General features: G+C 44.8%; 1 protein-coding gene and 1 long non-coding RNA gene across 2 annotated transcripts in view; one reads left to right on the top strand and one right to left on the bottom strand.

The window, feature by feature from the left end:
- MSRA (methionine sulfoxide reductase A) overlaps positions 1 to 12,397 on the bottom strand; it is a 231,499-nt gene that overhangs the window by 23,397 nt on the left and 195,705 nt on the right. The gene's annotated exons all lie outside the window — the stretch shown is intronic.
- On the top strand, positions 5,956 to 8,804 carry LOC135297851 (uncharacterized). The gene is made up of 3 exons (XR_010359772.1): positions 5,956 to 6,314; positions 6,436 to 6,587; positions 7,262 to 8,804. It is a non-coding gene; the product is annotated as an uncharacterized LOC135297851 (long non-coding RNA).

The raw sequence follows: 12,397 nt of genomic DNA, 5'->3' as shown, positions 1-12,397 counted from the left end.
ATCTTAATTGTGCAATATTTGTACCAGGACATTGGGCCACTCATCTGGAATCACTTCCAAGATGCCCTGCTATACTCCTTGAATTCAGACTTAAATCTCCCCCATTCAAAGCTGTCACTGAAAGCAATGTCACAAAGAATGAACTTAATAGGTTTGAGGCAAATTTCCATCTGATTAGGGTAGGAAGGAAGACCCATGAGGATTGGTTCAGCAACCAAGTCCAACACACTGGGGTGTTCACCTGGAGAACAGAAGGATCCAGGGAGAGTTCAGAGCCCCTTCCAGAGCCTAAAGGAGGTCCAGGAGAGCTGACGAGGGACTTGGGACAAGGGATGGAGGGACAGGACACAGGGAATGCCTTCCCGCTGCCAGAGGGCAGGGATGGATGGGATACTGGGGAGGAATTGTTCCCTGTGAGGGTGGTGATGCCCTGGCACAGGTTTCCCAGAGAAGCTGTGGCTGCCCCTGGATCCCTGGACGTGTCCAAGGCCAGGATGCACAGGGCTTGGATCAGCCTGGGATAGTAGAAGGTTTCTCATGGCAGGGAGGGAGTGAAATGAGCTTTAAAGTCCCTTCCAACCCAAAACATTTCAGACACTTTGACCTCTAAGGCTGCTAAGTCCAACAAATCACTGAGTTACATAAAAAAATCAATAAACCAGTACAAGAAGCTGAGGTGCTGGTGTCCCCTGGACAAAGGCACAAGTGCTGCTACAAGGGACTTGCTCAGAGCTCTCCCAGTCTCCCCAGGTGAGTGCTGGAGCTCTTGCTGCCTTCTGGACAACTTGCCATGGGAATTGTAGCAGTGGAAAACTAACCCACAATATTTTGTGTTTAGATCTCTGAAGTGGCTCAGCAAACAAACCCATGTGGTAAGGTGTTTTGGAAAGGGGCAGCAGGAGAGAGGAGAAGCCAGGATCTCCTTTTTTCCCAGCCGTGCGACTGCACCTGGATCTGATCCTCCACCTCCTCCTCCTCTTCTTCCTCCTCCTCCTGCAGCTCAGACTTCGATGCCAGAGGAGCTATTTTGGTGCAAACTGGGTGTGAAGGGAACACAAGCCGTGGTGTCCTACATAGCAGCCTGCTGGCAGAGATGGCACAGAGAGTCCTGACTCACGTCCCCTTCACGGAAATTCCTTCTCCAAAGTTTACATCACCTGGCAGCTTTTTATTATTTTTATTATTTGGGTACCTGGCAGTCAGTGTTTGCAGCTCCTCTCTCTGTCAGGAGTCCAAATACAGCAGAAGACAACATCCAGGATGCTACCAGTGATCAGAAATTAATTGTGGCTTTATAAAAGGCAGGATTATTTTGTTCCTGTTTATCCCAATGAAAGGATGTTGCTGACAGGGATTGTTTTACTTTGTTCTCACTGTTGGGGTTTTTTCACATGATCAGAGTTTAGCCTCTCAACCAACTTTTAAAGGTTTGTAGCAGCAAAATAACCTGAAAAAGTGTCCTTTTTCCACAACCACATCCAAGCATGGTTCAGGATATTCTTCCCCCAGTCTGGCTAAACTTCCCTGTGGCATCCAAATCTCTCTTTGTTCCATGCCATAAGGCCTTACAAATCCTGCTGAGGAGTGGCTGCAGATCCTCATCTTATGGAATTTTCTGCTCTTCAGCACAAGCTCTGAGCTATGCATGCCCCAAAACATAAGACTCCCAGAGGCTGGGATTTGCCAGTGGGCACTGGAGCAGATGGCTTTGGGAATCTGGCCAGAGCAAGAGCTCTCCATCCTAGCCTGGTCAGCCAGGTGGGTCATCAAATCTGTTCCACTGTCTGAAAAGTGCTGGATCAAAGGGATCCACAAGGAGGGATCTCAAATTCCTTCTCAAGTCTGTTCTAAATCTCCAAGACAACACTGCCTCTCTGCATCTTTATTCTTTGAAGATTATAAGGAATGACATCACAATCTTCCAATACCCAGATCTTGTCCTTTTCCTCCTAATACCTTTTGAAAAAGAAGGAATTGTTCTAATCTGGAGGTCTCACCTCCTACTCCAGTGACTTTATCTCCAAACCTGACTGGTTTTGTCTGAAAAGGGAAGGCTTGAGCTATGCTTTTCCCATCTCATCATGTTTAGGCTGAGATTAAGGCTCATCTTAGGTGGCTGCTATGGGAGCAAAGGGCCAGGTAGATTTTTGGTCAGGCCCAGCAAACCTAGTCCTGTGTTTTTATGCAGTTTGCACAATTTTCAGCATTCCAGAATAACAGATCGGATGAAGGAAAATTGGCCTCATGATGGCAGAAAGCTGTTTGCAATTCCCTGCCCACAGAACAGACCTGAGCCTTAATCTGATTCCTGCTAGGTTTGGGTCCACATCCACAAACAAAATTATTCCAGGTTTGCATCAGTAGTGCCAGGGTCTGTGAAAATGCCTGAAATGTCCATTAAATCCCATTTGTGCACATTCCAGTCTCCCCTCCATACCTATCCAGACATTTTATTGATCGGATAAGAATATTTATTGTGGGGAGTGCCCTTGGGAGACAGATGTAAATATGTTTTACAAGGGTTTGTCCAACTTTCAAAACAATAAATGCAGTAGCCTCATAACTCCTGAAGTTCCTGAAATAATGACCTAATTTGCATTTTGTCTAGGCCAAGGCACTTCTGCCTCTAGGCCAGTTCCACTGGGTACCACAGGGTTGGTAGTGGGATAGAGCCTTCCTGGGTGTTTGGAAAACAGAGAAGGTTCAGATGTGAAGAAAAAAAGCCCTGGTTCTCTGAGAGCACGTGGATGAGAACAGGATTTCATGGAATCACAGAATGCCCTGAGCTGGAATGGACCTGCAAGGATCATCCTGGCCCTGCACAGACACCCCAACAATCCCAAACTGTCCCTGAGAGCGTTGTCCAAACGCTTCTACAGCTCTGGCAACCCTGGGGCTCTGCCCATTCCCTGGAGAGCTGTCCCAGTGCCCAAACACCCTCTGGGGGAAGAACTTTTTCCTGATTTCCAACCTCTCCTAAACTTCCCCTGGCACCACTCCAGCCATCCAAGTTGGATGGCAAACCCAGGGTATGAGCACCAAGAGCTGTCATTCCCCCAGCATCACCTCAATACTTCACTTCCTCTCCACCTCCAAGTGCTGTGCATTAATTTGGGAATTCATTATTTAACGTGATCTTCCATCTGCAGGGCTGTGCAGATTTGTGACTTTGACACCAGAGCTGGGAGGTGGCAGCACAGCCAGGCAGGCACATTAAAGAGCAGAGCAGTGACACTGCCTGCTGAGAATTCAGGTTTTATTCCTAAGAAGTTACAAGAGGAAACATTTGTAGTGTGTCTCGGTGACATCTCTGGGAATAATCCCCACTGAGCCCCTTCCCCTCTGCTTCTTAAGAAGTCACTACCTACCCTTATGTTTGGAAATCTGTTTCTAAGCAGCTTTACCTCATTTCAGCTCCGTGTTACAAAAAGGGAGCTTCCACCATCCCCTGCAGCAAAACTATGAATACATTCTAGGTCACTTCCCCAGGCCAGGTTTTCCTCCCCAGGTCAAACCAGTTGATCTAAGGAGTAGCACATGTAGAGAAGGAAAACAGCCTCAGCCTCTTCTTGTTTTCCATCAGGACAAAACTCTTTCAGGAATTTCAGCTCCAACGCACCAGCTCCTGTGGAATTGCCTCTGTCTAAAGGTTGCCCAGAGAAGCTGTGGCTGTCCCATCCCTGGAAGTGTCCAAGGCCAGGCTGGAGCAACCTGGGAGAGTGGAAAGTATCCCTGCCCATGGAATGAGATGAGCTTTAAGGTCCCTTCCCACCCAAACCATTCTGGGATTCTGGGATTTCACATTCAGCTGATGTCTGTCAGAAAGCAGCACGTCCTCTGATACTGGAGAGAATCATGCACAGCCCAATTTACGAATATATTATAAATTAGAATTATAAATGTGGCTCGCAGCTGATGTCACTTCAACTCACATCATGCAGATCCCATCAAAACAATGCATCTTCCGTGAAATAATTCAGCATCCTCAAGTAGCAGGAAAGGGGCTCTTTGCCTATAACGTGCACCTCTCCTTTATTTTAATATAACATTAAATATGCACAGTTAAGCACTCAAAAGTCAGGAAATGAGAAATGCAAGGCTCATAGAGCTTTAACTCTGCCTCCTCGAGGATATTAATTATGTTGTCATCTTTTATCAGATCATTGCATACTGTTTCTTAAATAATCTTTTTCCGCAACCTTTCCCACATCCATACATTCCAGAGCAGCCCTGGATGGCTCTGCTGGAAGCCACAGGGATTCATAATGAGCAAAGGACACACTCAAGGATTCGCATTTCCATTCTGCCTTGGACTTCCTTGGCTTCCCAGAGTTAAAACGTGCAACTTAAAAGGTTAAAATCCCGCTTGGTTTTCACTGTTGTTCATCCCAGGGCTGCAAAGTGTTACCATGGAATCAGAATCGTGGGATGTCCTGAGCTGGGAGGGACCCACAAGGATCATCCAGTCCAGGTCCTGGCCCTGCACAGACACCCTAACAATCCCACCTTGTGCATTCCTGAGAGCATTGTCCAAATGCTCCTGGAGATCTGGCAGCCTTGGGAATGTCATCATTCCCTGGGGAGCTGTTCCAGTGCCCCAGGACCCTCTGTGGGAAGAACCTTTTCCTGATTTCCAACCCAAACCTCCCCTGACGCAGCTCCAGCCACTCCCTGGAGCCTGTCTCTGGTCACAGTAGAAGTCCCCCCATTGCTCCCCACTCTGTACTGAAGAGTAATGTGTTGGAACTGGTCCTTCCCAGTGCTGAAAAACATTTGAGGAAGTAATAGTTCCATTTTATACAGTGAAATTTCCTTCATGCTTGCAATATCATATATAATTATAGATATGTAATATAGAGATATCTATCTTACATATAAGACCATCTGGTCTTTATCTACAGACTAATTTTCCATGCAGAAGGGGAAAATATTGCAAATTTTGCACTTAATGATGGAATCAGAGTACCTTGATTTGGAAGGGCCACACAGAATAATGATGGGTACAGAGAGGCCTCTCTTCAGGAAGGGCACAAAACTTCCCATCCTTGAAAATTCAATTTTAATATTCCACCTCCTTTTAGTTTCACTCTTATCTTCCCAAGACATGATCCCATCCACTGACCTCCACTGGAGCTGAACTGCTCCCTGCAGAGCATCTCCACAGAGCTGGCAAAATTAACTCCTCTTTTCTTTTTTCCTCTCACCTCTGGTTGTCTCCTCATCAAATATTTAAGGAATAGAGCACACAGATAAAACAGCATCTTCCCACCTCCATGCTGGACTTTTGGGGTGTCACTAAGAATTACAGACTGGCTCTTCCAGCAGGAAGGCCACAAACCCCAAGAAAAAGCCCAGGTTTGTGTTGGGTAAATTATAAATAAGCAGGAGTATTCTCAGGGCTGCAGGAAGAGCTAACAGCCTCTGGGAGCCAGGTGAGGTCCAAAGCAGGAGGATGCTCCCACTCCCCAAAAAAAGCAGCTGCACAACCTTATGGAGAGTTTTTGCTCCCCCAGGGGCGGGTTGGACGCTGTTACAGATAAGGTAAGTGGTCATATGGTTGATTTGAAATAAGAGTGGGTCTGTGCATGAGCTTAACTGCATTACAGCAGCTTTTAAATCACCATGACAACCCTGGGTTTATAGGCAAGATGATTTTATAAATATATTTATTTACACACACACACACACATATATATATATATACATATATGTATCAGCAAGATGTGTATGGCCTTTGTTGAGATAATGAGGAATGATGGGTCTCTGTCCCAAGGAACTTTCAAACTGAATTTGGCAACCCAAGGCATGGAGCATGGCCACTCTGTGCCATTGGGAGGGTGGAAAACACACCATAGGTATTTTCTGCAATGATTTCAAAGCTCAGCCAGATGAATCCTCACTACACACACGTGATTTATTATTTTTTAGCGGGAAAAATAGTGGGGAGGAAAAAAAATCTCTTCTTCTAAATAATGCCTCTCCATGACATTTTTCTCCAACATAAACAGCTGAGTTGCAGGATTGTTTAATCCCCTGAGAGCAGGGTTTGGTTGGAGATTCCAAAAGCGCTGGGAGTGCATTGCATCCCTGGCCTGTGCTCCAGGCATGTGGCACAGATAACCAGGTTATCTCCCAGGCAGGGAAATCCCAGGCCATTTCCATAATTTATAGATAAGCTCAGCTGAATGAACCCGACACGAAATTGTCACCGTCTGTTGAACAAACTGTGTGGAACTGTTGAACAAAGGGACATTTTCGCATCTGGCATCACACAACAGAGGCCCCACATGAGCAGCTGTGCAAAGCTGGGGCTGGTAATTGTGTTTCAGTAGGAGCATTTCTGCTCAAAGATGTCTATTCCCAGCCTAACGCCAACCAAACACTATTCTTGCTAATATGTGTGTAAAGGTAATCTAATAATATCTTTTCTTGCAGAGGATGTTTACAAGAAACCTTCTTTTTGTCGGGGAAGTCACTCATTGATTCCTGTCTCTCACCAAATGCACCTGAGGCCTCGCCATGGCCCAGAGGTTTAAATGTTACAGCCCAGCTCGCAGCCATCCATTAACCTCTCTCAGGACCTTAAGGTGGGTTTCCACATGCAGATTCCACACTGGGAATGCTCCTTGGCCTGTGCTGGCTTGTCCACCACGGCCAGGAATTGCTGGGATAGTGCCAGAGCTGCCCCACCATGCCAAGGATGTGCCCAAGAGGAACTGGTGTGGATGGGCCAAGGGGCATCTCCAAGGCACAATTTAATGGACAAGGACAAGTCAGGCTGTGCTTCATGCATTCATTTTCACTGCCAGAGGGCAAGATTAGGTGGGATATGGGAAGGAATCCTTCCCTGTGGAATTGGGGAGGCCCTGGCACAGAGAAGCCATGGCTGTGCCATCCCTGGAAGTGTCCAAGGCCAGCTTGGAGTAACCTGGGATTGTGGAAGTTTTTCCTGTCCATAGCAGGGGGTTGGAACTGGATGAGCTTTAAAGTCCCTTCCAGCCCAATCATTCTGTCATTCCATGATTTACACCGGGCTTATTTCCCACTGCTGATGCACAGAGCATTTCTGGATAAGTGATGGTATCTCAGTTCCTCCGGATGATGCCTTTCCTGGGTGCTATTTTTTCCACTAATGTGTTAAACTATTGAAGCATTGCTACACTGGGGGAGAGAGGCAACAGGGAGTAGAACTATTTTAAAACTTTGCTCTTCCTTCTCTCTGTAATCATGGATCTCTTCTGCTTTTCATTGCTATGTACAGCTCAGTATCCAGGCAGTTTCCCTCTCCATCTGCCACAAGGAGCTGCAATTCAGGGAATTATTTCAGTTTAAGATGGCTGCTCTCAGAGAAAAGAAACACATGGTGTGTCCTACCCTTGGATTTGGACTTCCTGTGTCTTTTATCTTCATCTGAAACCGAAGTCCTTCACTCTCCAGGGATGCTGTTGCTCTTTATTTGTGAGCAGGTGCAGCAGCTATGAAAGGAGCATGTTCCTGCTCTGTCAGAACTCACTTTTTGGCTGAAGGGACCACAAAGGGAAATTCCAAAACATCTGTTATTCACAGACTAACCGATCCGAATGTCTTGTGAGCACTTGTGCCACCAAGCTTCTCAAGGAGAAAAGGAAAAAGTTTTTTTGTCTCAAATATCCCTGACAATAAACACAGAGACAACACCTGTGAAACCATCAGAGTTTGCCTCAACTTCCTGCTGCAAAACCTCAGACTCTTTGCAAAGGGCTCCAGAAAGTTCTCAGCCAGGTTCTCAACTCTTGTACCTGCTAACCTGCCCCATACAAAGCTAAATTCATTTTTACTGCACTGCAGGTGCAGGTTGGAAAGGCAGAGCTGCTCAAAACGCACGAAAAATTCCACGTTGCAAACATGGAAACAGCTCCTGAGAGACAGAGAAACTCTTGAAAATAGCTCCTTGATTCATTAGGAACAACAGCAAGGTTGACACATCCCCCACGTTTCATCCCACCCGTGGATTCATTACAGGCACCAGAGAGATGCAGGCGCTGAGGAACCGAATTCCTTCCCCCACCTTTCTTCCCCACAAAGCCTCTCCCTGGGTTTTATCTGTAACTTCAGCAACAGCTTGAATTGCTGGGGAACTTGACAGGGTGATTTATCATAGCTTGTTGCATTTTTCTCAAAACATCCCAAGCAGATGATATTATGATATGAAAGAGGGGGGGAAAAACAAGATGTAGTCATTGTACATGACAAAAGCTCATTATTAGGGCATCACAAAACAAAATAGAAGAAGATTGGGGCAGATAATGACAACCAGTGCTGAAGATAGACAAAAAAGAGAGAAAACCAGGCAATTGAATTTTTTAAAAAAACTGTAAAAATAGGATGGGATGGACCTCTAACCCAGCCTTCCCTGAAGGGAGGTTGGGCTCTACCTGTGTCGGCCCCAACAGATGTTTGTGACAGAGTCCACAGCAACACCAAAGTCCTGTGCTAAGTAATCACCTGCAAAAACATCAGTTCAATTCTGAAAAGCCCCACACTGAGCCACAACTGCTGATGAAACAGAATTTAAGAGGGAAGAAATAACTTGCCATATTGCAAAGGAATAGGAACCCCTTGGTGATACAGAAAGAGCTGACTCTATGAATTCCGGGGGCTTGGGGAAGGGGCCTAGGAAAAAATATTTCTTTTCTCTTCAGAATTGTCTCTGCTTTGGAATATTCTTCTCCTCTGAGCTTGCTTTGGGATGGCACATTTCATGACATCATTTTACAGCGATATTAGACAAAACAATACCGAATAAATAGATCTGAAACATAAAATTACAATGTTTTCCTTTTTTTTACACATCTGTCTATCTGTCTGGGAAGGGCTTCAAAACATCCTGAACAAGAACAAGGATTCTGGAAATGTCCTTCGAATTCCAGAAGTCTGGAGGGCAGGGTGGGTGTGAGCTCATGCCTCCGTGGGTTGGTTTATTTATTTGGGGTGTGAAAGCCATCTCCAGCTCCAGCTGTTCAATCAGACCAGCTCACAGTGCTCATTTCTGATGACCCTCATGGAGACCCGGAGCCCATCTTTTATGAAAGGCTGGAAAGTCACACAGCTACGAGTGAAAAAGCACTTTAAAACCTGTAAGGCAGAATAACAGGTGGGTGACCTACAAAGCAGAGGCTTCTAAATATCAGGGAGAGAAAAATAAATCTTTTCTTGAGCCAGTGGTGAGTCAGAATGAAAAAAAACCCTCACCATCCACCTGAAAGATGCCTCACCATCCATCTGAAAGCCACGATGCTTGAAGGTGAAGTTATCCCTGTGTCAGGGCCAAGGTGACACCTGAATTCTGCTTCAGCCCTCAACAGGGTTACATAAAGTTCTGAGCCACTGCTGTGACCCACTTGAGAGTTCTTCATCATTCATTTCATCATACAAATTTCACGTCAGCACTGGAGTCAATACAGCTCCTCAAAAAGGAGAAACAGGTACAGAAATGTCTGATCAGTGACCAGCAGCATCTCCTGTAGGTGCAGGTTGGCCTGCCCTGATTTGCCACAGTGCCAGGTGACAAATGGTAAGAAGGACAAACTTAACAGTTCTTCTTTAAAGTCTGTGGAATAAATTCTTTTGCATATGACATGATCAGATATCAATTAAAGCAGAAACAGCACATAATAGCACAATCACATAACCACAGAATCACAGAATCACAGAATCACATCAGAACCACAGAACCACAGAATGGTTTGGGTGGGAAGAGACACCCAAAGTTCCCCTTGTTCCAACCCCCCTTCTATGGGGAGGGGCATCTTCCACTATCCCAGGCTACTCCAAGCCCTGTCCAACCTGGCCTTGGACACTTCCAGGGATGAGACAACTATCCTGGTTCTGTTTAAGGACATGCAAAACAAATACTCCAAAACAAGAGGCCACATCCAAATGTCACTTTGGTACCTGGCATGTGCTGCCTCAGCCCCCATGTGGGAAAGGCCCCGTTAATCTGGCCAAAATTGTGTCAGAGGCTTTACTAAAAACCCTAGGCCAACATCTGATCCCATGTCCTGGCTGCATTTAGGTTCTTAATAGAGATGTACTTATTAGGCTCCAGTTGGAGCATATTAAAGTGGTGGGGGTTTGTGGGATCCAGCTCAGCTGGGCTTGGCTCACAACTGGGCTCAGCTCAGTGCAGCTGGAATTCAACAAGCCTGCCTGGTGTCAGCTCAGCTCCTATGGGCTTTTTTTTTTCATCCAAGGGGCACTGCCAGCACCCACTGCATATGCTGAACATAATTAAAGCCTCTTTCTTCAATTAAACCTTTTGTCTTTGTCTAATAAGGCAGAATCCAGTCAAATCTCTGTGTAACACAGAGAAATGTGTAAAGACATGTGTAAAGAGAATTCCTGTGCACATGTGCTTCTTGCAAATTTGATTTATTTCCTTTGGACCTTTACATTGTGATCAGAGCCTGGCACAGCTGCCCAGGGCTGTGCTGGAGTTCCCACCCCTGAAGGGGTTTAAAAGCAGTGTGGATGTGGCATTTGGGGATATGGCTCAGTGGTGGCCTTGTCACCTGGTCACAGCTTGGAGTTGATGATCTTGGAGGTGTTTTTTCTAACCTGAATTCTATTCTCTATAGAATACAGCACTTGATTGCAGGACACTGGGCTCTCTCTGAGGCTTCTTCCCTCAGGCCTTTCTCCACTTTCATTTCAGTTTTTTATTATGATTTTGGATCCTTATCACTGTTAATAGACATGGAATCAAAATGTCTTAATTACAAAATGTGCCCGGATTAAAATACCATGAACAAAACCAGTTTAGGAAAAGCCAGAGGGAACTGTGTCCTTTAATCAGCCAGTTTATTAATAATGTAACAAGTTCTCTCAAAGTTCTCTCAGGGCTCACGACTTCCTGATGGAAGATTTTGCTGGAGGGATGTGAAAGGATCTTGTGCTCAGTGAGCCAAACCATGCTTGGGACACGAGCTGGACTGCTGAAGAAAAACATTTAAAACTGGGCTTTGTGTCACCTTCAGGGGGGAGATGTTTAAGTCGAATATAAATAAATAATTGCAGAGCCCATGGGAAATAAAACCATAAAATAAATACACAGCAGAGAGATTTGCCCACTTCCAGACCAGCAAACTCCCAGGGATGCTCAGGAAATGCTTCTGAGTTGCCCTAATTAAAGGGAGATTTAGGACGTGGCCATCTGTAAATCTATTTTGTCAAGATGAGGCATTAATGTAAAAGGAAAATAATTTGGAGAAAGCTCTTGGCTAAAAGCTTCCTCTATATATACCCACCTGTTCTTCTAAAGGTTTTCTATAGCAACCATCAACAAAGGGCTTTTAGAGCAACAGCATCACTGAAATGTGGAAGCCATTAAATTTTCTTCTGAAAAAATGAATTTTGCTTGGAAATGAAAAGTTCAGTGGCAAAGCTGCATTTTTATGAAATATTCTCATTTTCCTAAGAAATCACCATTTTTGAACTCTGAATTAGAGTTCTTCCGGTCTTCTCTGTGCATCACAATTATAGTCACCTTTGACATGCTTTTTATCCCTAACCATCTTTTACCCGTCTTTTTCCCTCCCTAACCATCAAAAATAAAAAAAGGAAATAAAAGATGGCCATAAAATAATGAAAAATATAGTGAAGAACTGCATATTTTATTATATTACAGGTCAAAATGGGGATAACAACAAGGTAAAGACACAGGAAAATGTGATTTCCTCAAAATGGTCTCACAATGGAAAGAAATTTCATTCCTTGGAAAAGTATAACTTTAAAATGCCAACATCTCAATAACTTCCCCTCTCCTTTCCACCTCGCTCCCCAAAATAGCTCAGCTAAGAACTCACAGATTGGAAGGAGCTGTATTAGAGAATACACTGGATATACAGAATACACACACACACACACATGCACTGAACATCTCTGACCAGCTCCAGGATCCTGGCTGTGAATTTCCCCTTTCTCTTGCTAAACTGATGAATTTATTTCACTTCAAGAATGTTTTTGCCTCTAGGAATGTGTGACAGGTAACAGGTGTTTCAGTTTTTCAAGGAAAACCTGAAAACATCTCCAGGAAGAACGGCTCAACCACTCTTTGATGAACCACACCAAGGAAATGATGCAAACTAAAATGAAAATCAGCAAAAAACCCAAAAAAAAAAACTTTTTTTTTTTTTTTTTCCCAGCATGAAGAAGCTTTTGATCTGGTTTCTTGCATGTTCCCATCAACAACTTCTCTGTGCTGTAAGGCTCAGGCATGGTGGACAACCTTCCTGGACAGTCCACAGTATTGCTAAATTATCACAGAAACAGGAATTCAGGAATTCAGACACAGGTTCTGAAGAAAAGTATCCAGTGTCCTGGTAAAAATTTCAAACAAATGCATAATTTTGTCCTTGCC

The sequence above is a fragment of the Passer domesticus genome, chromosome 3 (genome assembly GCF_036417665.1).
Source record: "Passer domesticus isolate bPasDom1 chromosome 3, bPasDom1.hap1, whole genome shotgun sequence".
Classification (NCBI taxonomy): Eukaryota; Metazoa; Chordata; class Aves; order Passeriformes; family Passeridae; genus Passer; species Passer domesticus.
Note: the sequence above shows the minus strand (reverse complement) of the source record. Positions and strands in the feature narration are given on the sequence as shown.